We start from the raw sequence: 15,601 nt of genomic DNA, 5'->3' as shown, positions 1-15,601 counted from the left end.
GTTAAGAGTGGAGATTATATTAACATTAATACAATAGCTGATATGATCCTGTTATCAGCATGCTCACAGAGGGTTTTTTATCTCACAGATTTGAGAATTATATTGGTCCACACTGGACTGCATGCATATGATACTGAGATCATTGACTGGAAGCAGGAAAGTTTTTTTTTTTTCTTCTTCTTTTTTTTCCCCTCATTGCAGAAACACCAAATGCCAGGTATGATATGTTCACATATATCTTTGAACATGATTTATTTCCAGGTATAACTGTGTACTCAAAATGTGTCTTTGACTCTCATTTATATAGTTAACTATATTTTAAATAAACTTAAAACAAAAAATTATATATTTCTTTTGTCATTGCATTCTTTCTTATTTCACTCAGTCACATTCCTGACTGAATGGTTCATTATGCGGCTCATTAGGGGCAGGGTCTTAATCTCCTCAGGTGTGAATCACAGCATTATTCATGATGATTCATGCCTCTCTGCATACGGGCTCCCTGAACAAAAAGTGTCTTAGAAATTTAAAATCAATACATTGTTTTTTGTGTCCGAGTAGGCAGGATAATTTCCACATCATTTTGAATTAAAAACTCTAGACTAAAATATACAATTCCCAAAAGTCTTGTGAAAAAACATTTAATATGTATTTTGAGGCCTTATTTCAGTTACTTATTGTTATTGTTTTTGTTTTTTCAAAAACCAAGCATATGTGTAATTCTCTCAAAAATACAAACATGTACATACTTGTTGCTCACATATTATTGTAGCCTAGTTTCTGCTGAATACAGTGTAATGAGACTTTTGTCATTAATATGTTTATAAACAACTGAAAAAAGCACAAATGTCAGGGCATGTCAAAACTACACCAGGACCCCAAATCAGCCTCAGACTCCAGAGGGTTAATTATTGCCCTGATAGTGGAAATGTTTTCTTACAGCCACTTTCTGTTTTGTAAAGCTTAACAATCTTTTGCTGCATATCAGAACTATATTCTTTGGTTTTACTCATAGTGATGAATGATTAAGGGAATTTGGCCTTTGTGTTTGCAAACAATCTCATCACAGGGCAGGCACCGACAATAAAAGCTCCGGTCCTGCCTTCGAAGCCCCTTAAGATGACTTCTTGCTTGAATGGCAGGGCATACGCGGCAACAGGTCAGGCTGGTGCTGCCTTACACACTACACTATGACAGTGTTACAGGCTTACCAGGCTGATCTGCTGAAGGATCTGGATCAGGGGCAGGGTCTGTCCCCTGAGGCGGTAGAAGAGCTTCGCCGCACCACAAATCTTGCTCTCCAGGCCACTAAGCAGACTGCTGCCTCGGTTGGAAGATTGATGGCAGCAATGATGGCCACGGAGAGGCATCTGTGGTTGAACATGGCCGACATTGGGGAGAAAGAAAAGGGCTTTCGCCCTCTGAACTTTTTGGCACCTCCGTCGAGGTGGTGGTGGGAAAGTTCAGAGAGGCGAAGGTGCGCTCGGCAGCATTGCATACTGCTCAGATCCGAATCCGGGCCCAGACAGACAGGAGGCTGTGGCCCGTCCCGATTTGAGGATCGGAGACAGGGCCAAAAGTCAAGTGTCGCCTCTGGGCAGATCCTCCTCCTCGGAGCAGGTCCCAGAGAAGGCGGGACTCTAGGAAAAAGAAGGATCTGAGGGAGGTAATCAATTACAGATGCCAGCAGCGTCAGTGATTGATTTCCTTTCCTCTACCCTCTCCTTTCTTCTTCCGCCTCCTGAGTAATGATAAAATTATACCCAGGTGCTTCTTATAATCAGGCCGAGGGCTGGGCCCATGATGAGATATATATTTTCTGATGGCTCGCCTTCTGGCTCGGTAGTAAAAGGGGCACTTTCAGGCTTGAAAGGACCATAGATTCTGTCTTTTCTATGATGGTAAGTCTCCGTCCTTCGAGCCGCAGGGTGAGCTTGGTCTATATTTATATAATAAAATATATTGACCTTAAGGGAATCAAGGGCCCTGAAGTTCCCATTAGGTTGGCTAGAACGATTTTATCTCTTTGTGTTGGCAATACGGCCACCTTTACAGCCACCATATGGTAAAGTAGCTTTCTCCTCTGGTTTTAGCTAGAGTTTGTATTAGAGATTAGCACTCATTACTTCAGATAGATCTATGTTAAGCATCGGCTTTTGGGGCCACCTGACATTGTTTGGCTTGGGTTGAGCATCGCTTCTCTGAGCTCATGATTTATGGGGTTTTATTTCTCAGAGTTTGAGCAGCTAAGGTAGCAGACTATTGCTAAGTCTCCCTGGTGCCGTTGTCTCAGGTGGTTAGGCCCCTTATCACTATGTGAATAAGAAACTGATGATGTTGCTGTGGCCCCACTTCCCTAGAGCTATTCATTCTATACTTTGTTTTTAGTCTTTTCCCCTGAACCCCTTGAATTAGGATTCAAGGTTGAGTGAAATGGTGGTAGCTTTCTTTAAGCTCCTGTTCCCTAGGGTTCAGTATAGATGTTTCTGTTTTTGGTGAAAAGTACCCACTCTAGAAATATGTTTCAGGGTAGTATGAATGAAAAGGAAAGCATTCCCCTGTTTCTCAGGGTTGTTAATGCTCTAGTTCTGATTTTAATTGCCCTACACAATGTGAGCTCAATAACTCTATTGCTACCACAATAGATTTCTGTACAATGTATTTCTGTAGTAGGCCTTTTTATGGCCTCCTTCAGAGCATGGTGACTAAGTTTGTACTCCCCTTGCTAATAAGGGTAAAAAGTGTTTTTACTGAGTATATTGCCTGTTGAAATGTATAAGCTCAGGTTGCGTTTTTTAGTGAACCTCACTATTTAGTTTGGTTCTTATGTAGCTCCCTTTAGAGTCTGAACACTGCCACAAGATGTTGCTTGTGTTGTTTGAAGTAGAAGGCTCTGTTTGGGCCTCCTTCAGAGCACAACAGCTTGTTGTATCACAAGGTTTGTTGATAGATGTTTAGTTAGAGTTTTGCTCACTTAGAAACTAGCACTGCCACAGGTTTATGCCCGTGATCATTTGAAGTAGTAGCGGCATTTTTGGCCTCGTTCAGAGCATGGCAGCATAATATTCTTTGTACTCACCTTGCTTTAAGGATAAAAAGTGTTTTTACTGAGTACATTGCCTGTTGGAATGTGTGGATCAAATTAAGCTCAGGTTGAGTTAAACTAGTAAACCTTACTGAATAGTTTGGTTCTCAGATTTGGCTCCCTTAGAGTTTAGACACTGCCATGAGCTGACGCCCAGACAAGTGACTGGCTAGGGTTCCTGGCTAGGCATCAAGCGATTTGCGCTGTTTATCACTTCATAGGGCGGCAGAAACGCAGTGCATGTTCGTCAGCGGCAACGGTGAGCAGGTATTTGCCTTTTTTCAGTTTCCCATGTGCTCCAATTAAAAACAAAAAACAGCGCGGGAGGGGGAGGTCTCTCTCACTTTGGCCTGTAAATTTATAAGACAAACCAGTGGGCCGCTGTCCCTGTGTGATGGGCCAGTTCATGGCAAAAAAAAAAAAAAATAAAAATAAATAAATAAATAAATAACCTTTTATCGGTCCCAAAGTGCATCGGCCCACCGGGAAAATGCCCGGTATGCCCAATTACCAGTCCAGCCCATATGGACTATATATGCTAACTCAGGCATGAATCCTGTTGTCTATGCTTTATTTTACCACTGGTTTAAAATATCAGTTAAACTCATCTAAACTCTTAAAATATTGAAGCCAGTATCCTCTCTCTTAGAAATATTTACAGATTATTCATGATTTGAGTAGATTTTTGTTTTTCATTTGATGAAGCACAAACTAATGTATAGTTCTTTTATCTCAGTTTGTAAATTGAATGTGAACATTCTGGATACCAGATGTCTTTATGTGCCATAAGCTTATTAACAGGAAAATGTTATTGAATGTAATTGAATATGTAAGATGTAAGATATTTTAAAGACATTGTAAATGAAGGTAAATAATTATATTTACCTTGCAAGAATCTGATGTGCATATGTTAAATTAGTTATAGAGGCAAGTCTGGCCATTATTTTAATTTTAGTTACCTGCATATCCCATTCATTGTGGGTATAATTGATTAAGTCAACATTTTTAGTCTATGATTAGTGTTTATTTGTGTTCATTTCTAGGCCTCAAAAACAAAAATAAATGGGAAAAACAAACAAAAAACAAACAAACAAACAAACAAAAAACAAGAGACAATGCCTTTTCATTGCAGTAATTCTCCAATAAGATGAAACAAATCTGAAGTGGACAGGAAATTAAACACTTCATGTTGTCAGAGTAATGTGAGCAATAAAAAATAAATTTTGCTAAAATCTTCAGTTGTGTAAAATTGAATAGATGATGATTAATTTTCCCCTGAAGTAAGTTTTACTAATGTGCACAGAGCATTTACAGTTATTCTGTTATTGTAATCAGCTGTATGACCATAAACAGGCCTAGTGTTAAACCATACTGTTTAGATGCAAAAGGGAATTTAAATGTTCATATCTTGGTTCAACCAGCAGATGGAGACAAATACTAGTGCAAAACCAAGGCATTGTTGTCTCTCCATTGACAAATTCTTAAGTTTCATCAGATACATCCTTCACAGAGAAAGGAATCCCAAAGTTCATTGTGACAAATTCATGAGGCATTAAATGTTATTTAATTTAGTACTTAAAAATATCAATACAAAATGTGTTTAATTTGTCTGCTGTGTATTTTTATTCTTATTAATGTATCTTACTATTAACTTGTATGTTAACATGCTAAAGTCAGATTTTACTGAAATCAATTGTGAGTTGACTTTTCTCTGCTATTTGTATGTTTGTGTGGCACTCGGAGTGGCAGCCTATTACTTGCTTGTAAGGTTCCATGACAGATGGAAGACAATTGCCTACGTATGTAGGTTGTTATACAAACCCCATTTCCAGAAAAGTTGGGACGTTTTGTGAGATGCTGTAAAATCAAGAATCTGTGATTTGTTAATTCTCTTTAACCTTTATTTAACAAAAGTACAAAGAAATGATTTCCAAAGTTTTCACTATCCAAATTAATTGTATTTTGTAAATACAAAAAATTTGATTTTGATGGCTGCAACACACTCCAAAAAAGTTGGGACAGAGGCACGTGCAAGACTGTGTCACATCACATTTCCTTTTTAATTACACTTTTTAATCATCTGGGAATTGAGGATACTAATTGGTGAAGTTTTTCAAGCAAGATTTTTGCCCAAACTTGCTTGATACAAAACTGCTGAACACTCTGTGGTCATCGTTGTCTGATTCCTTTTTTCATGACGGGCCATATATTTTCAATAGGAGTCAGATCTGATGGCCAGTCAGTCACATCCACATGTGTCTACGAAATCATGCTGTTGTATCACATGCAGAATGAGAACTGACATTGTCTTGATCTAATAACCATGGACTTCCAATGAAAGATGTCATCCTGATGGCAGTATATGTCTCTGTACAATCCCAATATATGCCTCCAAGTCAATGGTACCTTCACACATATGCGAGTCATCCATGCTGTTTGCACTGATTCACCCATATACCATGACAGACATTTGCTTTTGCACTTGTCGCTGATAAAATTCTGGATGGTCACTTTCATCTTTGGGACTATGAACTCAACCTCCTTTTTCTGGATCACCTGAAAGATTTTTCACAATATTATGCATTGGTAGATGGTGAAAGTCCTAAATGGACAAATGTGATTTTTGATTTGTCTGACAATTATCTCATGAAATTTGGAACAAAGTGATAAGCCACGACTCATCTTTGCTGGCAAAGACTGTGAGGCTCCTTTTAAACCCAATCATGATAGTCTGACCAATTATCAATTCACCTGATAATTGTGGACTGTTTCAAAACAGTTTAACTTGGATGTTCTATGAACTTTTCACTTTTATTATGCTTACTTCCCAACTATTTTAGAGTGTGTTGCAGCCATCAAAATCAAAATTTGTTTATATTTACAAAATACATTTAAGTTGGTCAGTGAAAACGTCGGAAATATTTCCTTTGTACTTTTGTCAGCTAAATAAAGGTTAAAGAGAATTAACAAATCGCATGTTCCTGATGTTATTGCATTTTACAAAATGTCCCAACTTTTCTGGAAATGGTGTTTGTACATAAAGTATCTGTATTTATGTGTAAATAAATCTCAGATATGATTTAAACCAGGACTTCTCAACTCTGGCCCTCCAGGTCCACATTCCTGAAGAGTTTTGCTCCAACTCTAAACAACCACACCTGAACAAGCTAAACAGGGTCTTCAGAGTCACTAGAAAGTTATAGGCAGTTGAGTTTGATCAAGGTTGGAACTAAACTCTGCAGGAAAGTGGACATCGAAGGCCAGATTTTTTTTCATTGCTGTCAGCATGGACTGTGTTTCTGAACCTGCTGGTGATCATCTCCATTTCTCACTTCAAGAAGCTTCACACACCCGTCAACCTGCTCATTCTCTTTCTGGCTGTGGCTGACCTGCTTATTGGACTTTTTGAGTTACCCATAAAGGCCACTAGGATGATTGAAATGTGTTGGTACTTTGGAGACACTTTCTGTGATATGGTGGTGATTTTTAGTGAATGTGTGAAGTCAAACCTTTTTGCAAAATATTTTCCTGCAAAGCTATCTTTCTTTGAAACAAATGCCACATTTTATTAGTGTCTCTTGTGTGTTGATGAACCGCTGACCCGGTATTCAGACAGTGACTTTGCATCTTTGTTAATTTGACCAATTTAATTACTAACTTCAGACAGAAACTAATCATCTAGGGACATCCACGTGGGTTTATTATGTATTTCAGAAGTAATCCTGAGGGTCCTGTTAACACCTGTTCTGTATTCAGAGTTCTGCTGCAGTGACAATTCTCCAGTGATCTGTCCATTAAGGGTGTGAAGCAAACATTGGCAAACAAACACGCGTATTACACTGATGTTGCATTGTGCTCAGAGGTCAGTGAGTTTGTTTTGATGAGATTAAAAGTTGCAAAACTTTTAAAACTTTGCAATCAGAATCAGCATGAACATAAATCACCTATGAGATAATTATTCTTAATTAGTACCACACAAAGTTCAGAAAATCTCTGGTAATATGCTGAAGCATTATTTAATGTTGAATTATTTAATATTGCAGCAACAAGAAAGGTGCATTAGGCCTGCCTAACTGCCTGTTTCTGTGTGCATGTTTGTCCACCACAGCCTGTGGATACCCTGTGTAAGGAATATAGGCTGTGACACACCAAGCTGACATTAAAGAACTAGTGGCCACAAATCTAACTGCTGTTTTGCCTTGCGTCTTCTGCATCTTGGCCAAAAAGCTGCACTTGAACACACTGCACAGAGCACAGCCAATGGCCAGCTAGCATGTATGTTCTGTGCCTGCATGAGAGGAAATTATTTTCTATATCAGCAAGTGGCAGTAATCTGTATTCAGCATTCAGTAAGGGAAGCAGCAGCAAAGACAGGGGATATACAAATTGTAAACAAAGCAGTGCCTAATGGTTGTCCAACTATACCAACACTGCAGAACAGTCTGCAAAAACTGAGATGCTCAAGTGACGGCTGACTGTTGGCTTGGTGTGTCACATCCTTATAATGTAAGGCTGTTTCAAATCAAAGGGGTCCAGTGAGTTTCAAGACATTTTACAGAAGAACATTAGTGCAGTGAAGTGCTCAAACTGGCCCAACCATCATCTACTACCATCCCTGATGCTTCATAATGCAATAATTACGTTTTGTCAACAGTACTAACCTTGGCAGTGAAATGTTTTATTTCTCCCTCTCCAAACTACATTGCTATGCATAAGACAAAAATGAGATATAAAATGAGAAAATTCTGCTTTTACATGATATCAACAGTTAAGGCCCGTTCACACTAAGAACGATAACTATATTTGCGTCCACACCAACGAATGATAACGGTCTGTTTATTCTAGGCTCACGCGCTGCAGTTTCAAAGTGTGTTCAACATGTTTTTGCTGTTCTTGTTGCATTTACATGGCTTTAACCAGCAGATGTCCTCAGCATGCTATGTTTTTGAAGTGAATAGCTAGTGTAATCGATCTAATCTAACAGTGAATTTAGCAGAAGAAGTCAATATAGTGGAGTAAAAGCAACGCCTAGTCTTTTTCACTGCAACTTCAAAGGAAGCAATACAATGTTGTCGAAACTACTGCTGGATAACTTGTTACACTGGTTGCTAGTCTGACATAATGATCTCATCGTTAATACTGCTCACCATTTATTCCGAGGGTATGACCGATTGTTTTCCATATATCCATTTACTTTAAAGTATCCTTGAAAAATGGGGTTGACTTGTCAAAAAGTGGTGGCTTTTTCCAGACCTCGGTGATTAACTTCTCCGCAAAGTCATCTGCCATTTTAAATGTGCGAGGCCTTAAATTAGAATGGAGTCTGATTGGTTGTCAGTATTTTATCGTTCATCAGCTGGAGAAAAAATATTCTGAAAGTGATCCCAACCATATCGTTTCTTGTATCTTTGGTGTGGACAGTGCTATTTTTTTATATTTAGAATGATTTTTAGAACTATATCTTTATAGTTATCGTTCTTGGTGTGAACGGGCCTTTACAGCTGTCAGTATAATGTACAAGAACGTTGATGTCCAGTGAAACATAAAAGTTTACTTAGTGCACTTTTAAGCCATGTATTGCATTATGTTTCTGTATTACAAAATTACTGCAGCCAGTATCCACTGACTCTCTGTGTACTGTTTGAAAGTGCCCAGTTTGTGCTACAGTCACATACATTCATATAAAGTCATGCTTGCTGTAGGTACATCAGTGGACATGATAACACAATACAAAGACTACAGTGGGGCCTTGTACACATTTACAGAGATACTGTGATGCTTATCAGTAATATCAGTGGGCCTGTTTACACCTGGTTACTTCATGCGTTTTCTCTGATCAGATAGCTATCCGATCATGAAAAGACAGGGTGTAAATGCCCTCTGAAACGCATTCAAGACAGTTTTAAATCCAAGCGCTCAAACAACTTCAGGAGGTGGTCTGGGACGCATTCCAGTCAAAACTGAACAGGTCTAAATGCATCTGGTTGATGAAACCACATATGTAAAGTTTACTCCTCCCAAACATGCTGAAAAATAAATGTGTGAGAGCGTGTTATAGGCTAAATATAGGGGTGTGTCTCGACGAGGTGAAAAGCTGTCTCGTGAGTGATACTGCCATGGCAGAGTGTGAAGGTGAAATTAGGATAGAATATGCCACCGCTACATTTACATTACGCCTCCACTGTCGTTTTGGTTTTTATAGAAATAAAAACCATTTAATTCAGCTGGATAACGGTCGCCGCCAATCCCTATACACAAAGTACATGCGATCGCGAAATCGAAAGTAAACACAAGCATGTTTACAGGTGTAAACAGGCCAGGTGATAAATGGGTAAAGGTGAATCTGGTGCAAGGGCAACAACCTCTCCTAATTATTTAAAATGATGTGATCCATTTATACATAAATGTTGTGATTTATAGATGCTTTATGTATACCAGCCTACATAAGCAGCAGCTCTGCACACGAAGAACACAAGAGACTCAAATCATAATTGATTTTTTAAAGAGTTTGATGCTAGCATGTTGATAATGTAATGTTTTGATCAGTATTGGGGAAAGTTACTTTTAAAAGTAATATGTTATTGCATTACTCCCTAAAACACTAATAACTAATTAATTTCACTACTTAGTTACTTTTTATGGAAAGTAATGTTACGTTAATTATGCATTACAGGTAAATTCTTGCCTGTGCAGTAGAGGGCGCAGTTCAAACAAACCTTCAGCTGTGATGCCATTCCAAATTGCAGAGGAATAGGATGCAGGAGAAGAAAGTTCAATATTGTCAATCAATGAATAGGGAAAAAATAACTTTTGTTACTTATTTGAGAGTTATTTTCAACTTATTTTCAACTCTTTCTTACTCATGGATATTTTGTTGTAAATTTATAAATAATGCATTACTTTACTAGTTACTAAAAGGGTATTTAAGTATTAAAATACATTAAACACACATAGGGGTTAAAGCAGTCCATTATTACTACACATGTTGGATTTACTTTATCTTAGCAGTAGATTTTGGGATCGCTTCTCCGTGAAGAATACATGTGATGCTTTCTTAGAGCACAGAAGAGATATTGGCAGCCTCAGTCACCATTTATGTTCATTGCTTCTTTTTTCTGGACAGTGTAAGTGAATGGTCATTCTGCCTAACATCAGACATGAAGGTGATTAAATGATGACAGACCTTTTTTTTCTTTGAGTGAAATATGCCTTTAATAACAAGTTAATGCTGTTTGTTGAATTGTATGGCTCATTCTTGTACCTGAACATATGAAAACATATCACATGTGTTGCAATAACGGTATTTGTGCATTTACAGGGATGGAAATTGAAAAAAAGAAAACAAATCAACCCCCCATCTCCACAATCATGAATGACAATCTGTAAATATCTCCATCAGAGATGATGCTGGCTGAAATATTTTAAGAGTTAGTATGTGTTTAACTGATATTTTAAACCAGCGGTAAAATAAAGCATAGATAAGAGGATTCAGACCACAACTAACATACAAAGTCCACATTAGAAATGTCATTGTAGTGGAAGAGACTGCAGTGGATTCTGTTAGAGAACAGATACAGAATGGAATCCAGCAAAGCAGATAAACTGTCACAATGATTCCTAATGTCATAGCAGCTTTACTGTCAGATTTCCTCCTCACTGAACCTTCCATTACACATTTACCACCCTTCATCAGAGAGTTTATAGCTTTCACTTGCCATTGTACAACATAAAATATCCTCAAATATACAGTGATGATCACGACACAGGGAAATAGGAATGAAAAGATTAAATCAGTGAATGTCCAAGCAAGACTATTCATGACAATACACTGACCATAACACGTTTTGTGTGAGATATTAAAATATCCATTACTAATTACATACCCAACATTGTAAACTGAACAGCAAAACCAGCAGAGACAGATGCTCATTGAAGTTTTAGTTGTGGTTATTCTCTGTGGGTACAGTAAAGGGTGACACACAGCCACATAACGATCAATAGCAATTAAAATTAAGTTACTAAGAGATGTAGAAAGAAGCAACCTAACGGTAATTGCAAACATTCCACAGTAAGTGTCTCCAAAGTACCAACACATCTCAATTTGCTTGATGCCCTCTATTGGTATCACAATAAGGCCAGTAAGCAGGTCGGACATAGCCAGAGAGAGAATGAGCAGGTTTGTTGGAGTGTGAAGCTTCTTGAAGTGAGAGATGGAGATGATCACCAGCAAGTTCAGAAACACAGTCCATGCTGATAGCAATGATACGAACAGGTAAATGATACTATATTCATATCTGGAGCGTTTTCCCTTGATACATGATGAGTTGATGGCAGGAAAGCAGTATTGAGTCTCATGATCCTCTGTCTCATAGGCCATGAGTGAGTCTCCTCCTGTTAGGAGTTTGTTCTGCTCTCCTTACTGTCCTTTCATTTATACAGTGTCTGGATCAGACCGGCCAACCCATCTACCACCCATTCTGATGATAATGGCACAATTATTTTCATAATGCATGAACAGAACAGTGAATCTCATTATGAAATGTTTTCTATAAGATTCATGTTAGGGGACTGCAGTTGCCATGGCAGAACCTTTATTTTTTACTCATTGACTCATTGTGTGTTGATTTTGATGTTAGTTTTGGATCATTTTTCTGATGAAAAAAACGCATTTATGCAGGTAATGTAGGACAGATAGGCTTGTGCGCATTTGTGAATCAAGGCCACAGAACAACCGTCTCAAAAGATTCCACAAATACATACACATATTCACAGACATTCTTAAGGCAGAACACCAGTGCAAAAGACTTGTTATTTGTTGTGCATGAAATTACAGCTACAGGTACAGATAAAGCATTTGTGGAATGTGTAACCATGACTTTGTATGTTAAGTCTAAATCCTCTTATCTATGCTTTATTTTACCGCTGGTTTAAAATATTAGTTAAAAACATCTTAACTCTTAAAATATTTCAGCTAGCATCCTCTCTCATGGACATTTTTACAGATTATGAATAATTTAATGTAGATCTTATTTTTATTTTTTCCCCACTGATAAAGCACAAACTCTAATGCTAACATGTAGTTTTTAAGTGTTAGTTTGAACCTTAATTGGATGTGGACACATTCATTAACAGAAGAAATAAAGAAATACTTTGTGAGTACTATGTATAGATATGTGTAGAATGTGAATAATTAAAATGTCTTTACCTTGACATAAAGTTTACGATGTTGTTGTTGATTAGTGATCTTTCTGAGTGTAATTTTATCCTGTTTGAGTGGATTAACCCCGCTAGCATCGCTTCTTGTATTGTTAATGTTTACAAAGTTATTACCTCCAAGTGTAACATTTCTCCTTGTGATAATACCTTTCATGGTCTCCATTATTACTGCCTGTATTAATGATATGGTATAATTTCTATTTCTTTGTTTTTGTAATCTTCATTGCACTCTGCAGTTTGTTGTTATTGCAGACTCATACTGATATGTTTTTTGGTCATATTCCATGCATCAGTGCATTATGTAAAGTTGTTTATTATTGAGGCTGTAATTTACTATTTTAATTATGACAGTATGTAGACAGTCTGTATTTATTTATCTTGTTTATCTTGTTTCAGAAACTACCTCAAGTACACTAGCATGTGTATATGGCCAAATCTTGTGAAATAAACAGCCAAATTCAATCTGATGACTCTGACTCCCTGACCATAGTTTTGCCGCGGGCAATAACATATTCATCTCCATTCAGTGGGGCAATCCCCAACAGTGCTACGGTGCACATTCTATCTAACATTGCAGTTCTTGATCATCACAAAAGTTTATTATTTGCCTATAAGTCTTAGTCAACTTAAACTGTCAAAAACACACAAGGTTCACATAAACTGCCAGTTATATCTTAAAGTCCTCCTGTAGTCAATAATTTTATCCCTTAAAACTCATCTTTGATCACCAAAATGACAAATTTAAAAAAAAATTGATCTCAAAATAGCCCTTGAGTCAGTCCAGGAAGATTTGTCTGTAAGGGTACTGTTTAAACACAGTTAAAGTCATCTTGAAATCAAAACTGACCCTGTTTACTTTGTTAGCGCATATTATTAGTCTTGTGGTGAACAATAAATCTATGCAAGAAAAAAATGTTTGTCATGGTAATCTTTGATCAAAATCTGAAAAGTTACTTTCGGTCTAGAATGGCATTCCTTCTCTGATGACGTCAGTTTGACGGCTTGGGTTAAAAAAATTTAAACCACTCCCCTCCAATCGTTAGTCTGCTATGAGCGAGAGATGGAGAGGAGGAGCGCTAAAATAAAACCCAGCCCCTCTATTCAATATTCTGTTTCACTTGGAAATACGTCACAACACTGGAGTTGTTTGCAACTTCTGGTTCACGGGACTTTAACTGACAAATATTTTTAAGCAGTAATCCCACGAGGAAGATCCACTTAGATCCGCTCTGATGGAAAACAAAGAGCTGATAGGAATGTGCTTTCAAGGACCAGCTAGAGACCAGGAGGTGATTGATCTTAATTCCTGTGGAGACCATAGCAAAACTTATCAGGAACATGATTGTTTGAAAACAATTGAAGCCGAAACTGCTTGTAGGCCCGATCTGTTAGATATGGCCCTAGAAGAGGGGCATAGTTTATATGTTAACTCTTCGTTTTCTAAACCAATAGCGCATTCTGATTTGATAGGATAGGAGATTTAATTAATGCAGTGCAGCTGCCGAGCAAAGTAACCATAGTCATAGTAAGTGAAAGAACATGCAGCAGGAGATTCAGAGGAAGTAAGAGGTAATCAATTGGCTGATGCAGCTGCTGAAGAGGCTGCTAAAAAAGCCATGCAAAAAGGCAGTTGAATTTGGGGAAGTTGCTATGATGGCACACGTGACCCATTTGCCTGATATTGATGTTAAAATACTGCAGAGCCAACCTACAGAGGCTGACTTAAAATACTGGGCCTCAAAAGGCTGTCAGCTAGATAAACGGAATTATCAGAGACTCCGAAAGAAAAGTGGCCTTGCCAAAGATGACACTTGTGTTGCTTATACGTCACTATCATGGTCTCTCATACACAAGTGCTGCAAAGACAACACAAGAAGTTAATGCTTTGTATTGCATAGCAGACGTATACAAGACAGCCAAGTAGGTAGATTCGTGCTTAATCTGTGCAAAAACTAACATCCATCGGCCTGTAAGTCATTCAGCCTTACCATTTACAGAGGCTCCATTTCAACACTTGCAAATACATTTTACGCACATGGAACCTGTTCAAAATTGTAAATATTTGGGTATGTGTAAAGAACAAATAGAATGATCAAAAATCATTTAACTAAAGCGTGCTTAGACACAGGATGTTTTATATTAAACATGTTTGATATTTTGAGCCGATTCACATTGTTTTCATTTGTCACATGTCTCCTAGCAACAAGGCACATGTTTTTAAGTTCTAAGTGTGTAGGGAGCAGTGGCCACTGTTTACGGGCCCTGTGAATCAGAGCACAGCTAGTATCTCCCCACATCCTGTAACACCAACAACCTACAAATGGACTGATCACACCATACTTATGCTGCCTGATTACTAACAGGATCCATAAGTAAATATACACTTTTTATTTAGACAGATTTTAGATATTAATGAAGCTTTTATATGTAAAACTAGATTCAAAAGTACAACCCGAGTGATCTGCATCGCAAGTGCAACATTGAAACAGCTAATCTATACCAAGAAAGTTTACTATGTTAGAAAAGCCCTGCAGAGCTGCTTATCTGACATGGTAAAAGTGTTTTGAGGTCATAACATAGTATTCATAGCTTTCAGTCATGTGACTAGAGTGGAGACTTGGAAGGCAAAACATCCACAGAACCGCAACACAGGCCTGAAATAAATATGTGAAAAAAATGCAAGTTTTAGGCATTTGCAATCCATATACACAACCCACCACAGCAGGACATTCTAAAACGCTTTACTTGAAAAACTCTTATCATGCCTCAGTGATTTTAAAACACCATAATATACATATTGTATATATTCAATATACAATATGATGCATATTACATACTGGCAAGCCTATAATAAGAAGACAACATAATGCATCGCTTAACGTGAAACTTTGCATGTTGTGCTTAAATTCTGGGCTCGTCTGTTTACTTTTAAATAGTATGCATCATCAATAAAGTGTATATCAAGTTTGGTCTTTTAATATCACTGTCTTAGTGCATTAGTAGGCTATGATGTCACACAAAAACTATTAATTTTATGAATAAGTCTTAATTGATGGTAATTTGCCCCATCATAATCATAATTTTTGAGCAGAACTGCAATAAATTGAATGCAGGTGTGCTTTTGGACTTTTGCAAAATTGTAGGTAGAGGTACATTTTTCCAGTGAGCCTAGGTTGCAAAGATAACAACAACAACAATGTTTAAGTATGATATGAAGGATAGAGCTATTGAAAAAAAACCTAATTGCAGGATCAGAGTGGGCAATAGATGGGTGGACCAGTCTGATCAGACACTGTATGA

At 37.6% G+C, this 15,601-nt stretch overlaps 1 pseudogene; it reads right to left on the bottom strand.

The window, feature by feature from the left end:
* Positions 1 to 10,451: 10,451 nt before the first annotated feature.
* Positions 10,452 to 11,461, bottom strand: LOC127520354 (trace amine-associated receptor 13c-like; annotated as a pseudogene).
* Between the last annotated feature and the right edge of the window lie 4,140 nt (positions 11,462 to 15,601).

Source organism: Ctenopharyngodon idella, chromosome 10 (assembly GCF_019924925.1).
Source record: "Ctenopharyngodon idella isolate HZGC_01 chromosome 10, HZGC01, whole genome shotgun sequence".
NCBI classification, from domain to species: Eukaryota; Metazoa; Chordata; class Actinopteri; order Cypriniformes; family Xenocyprididae; genus Ctenopharyngodon; species Ctenopharyngodon idella.
Note: the sequence above shows the minus strand (reverse complement) of the source record. Positions and strands in the feature narration are given on the sequence as shown.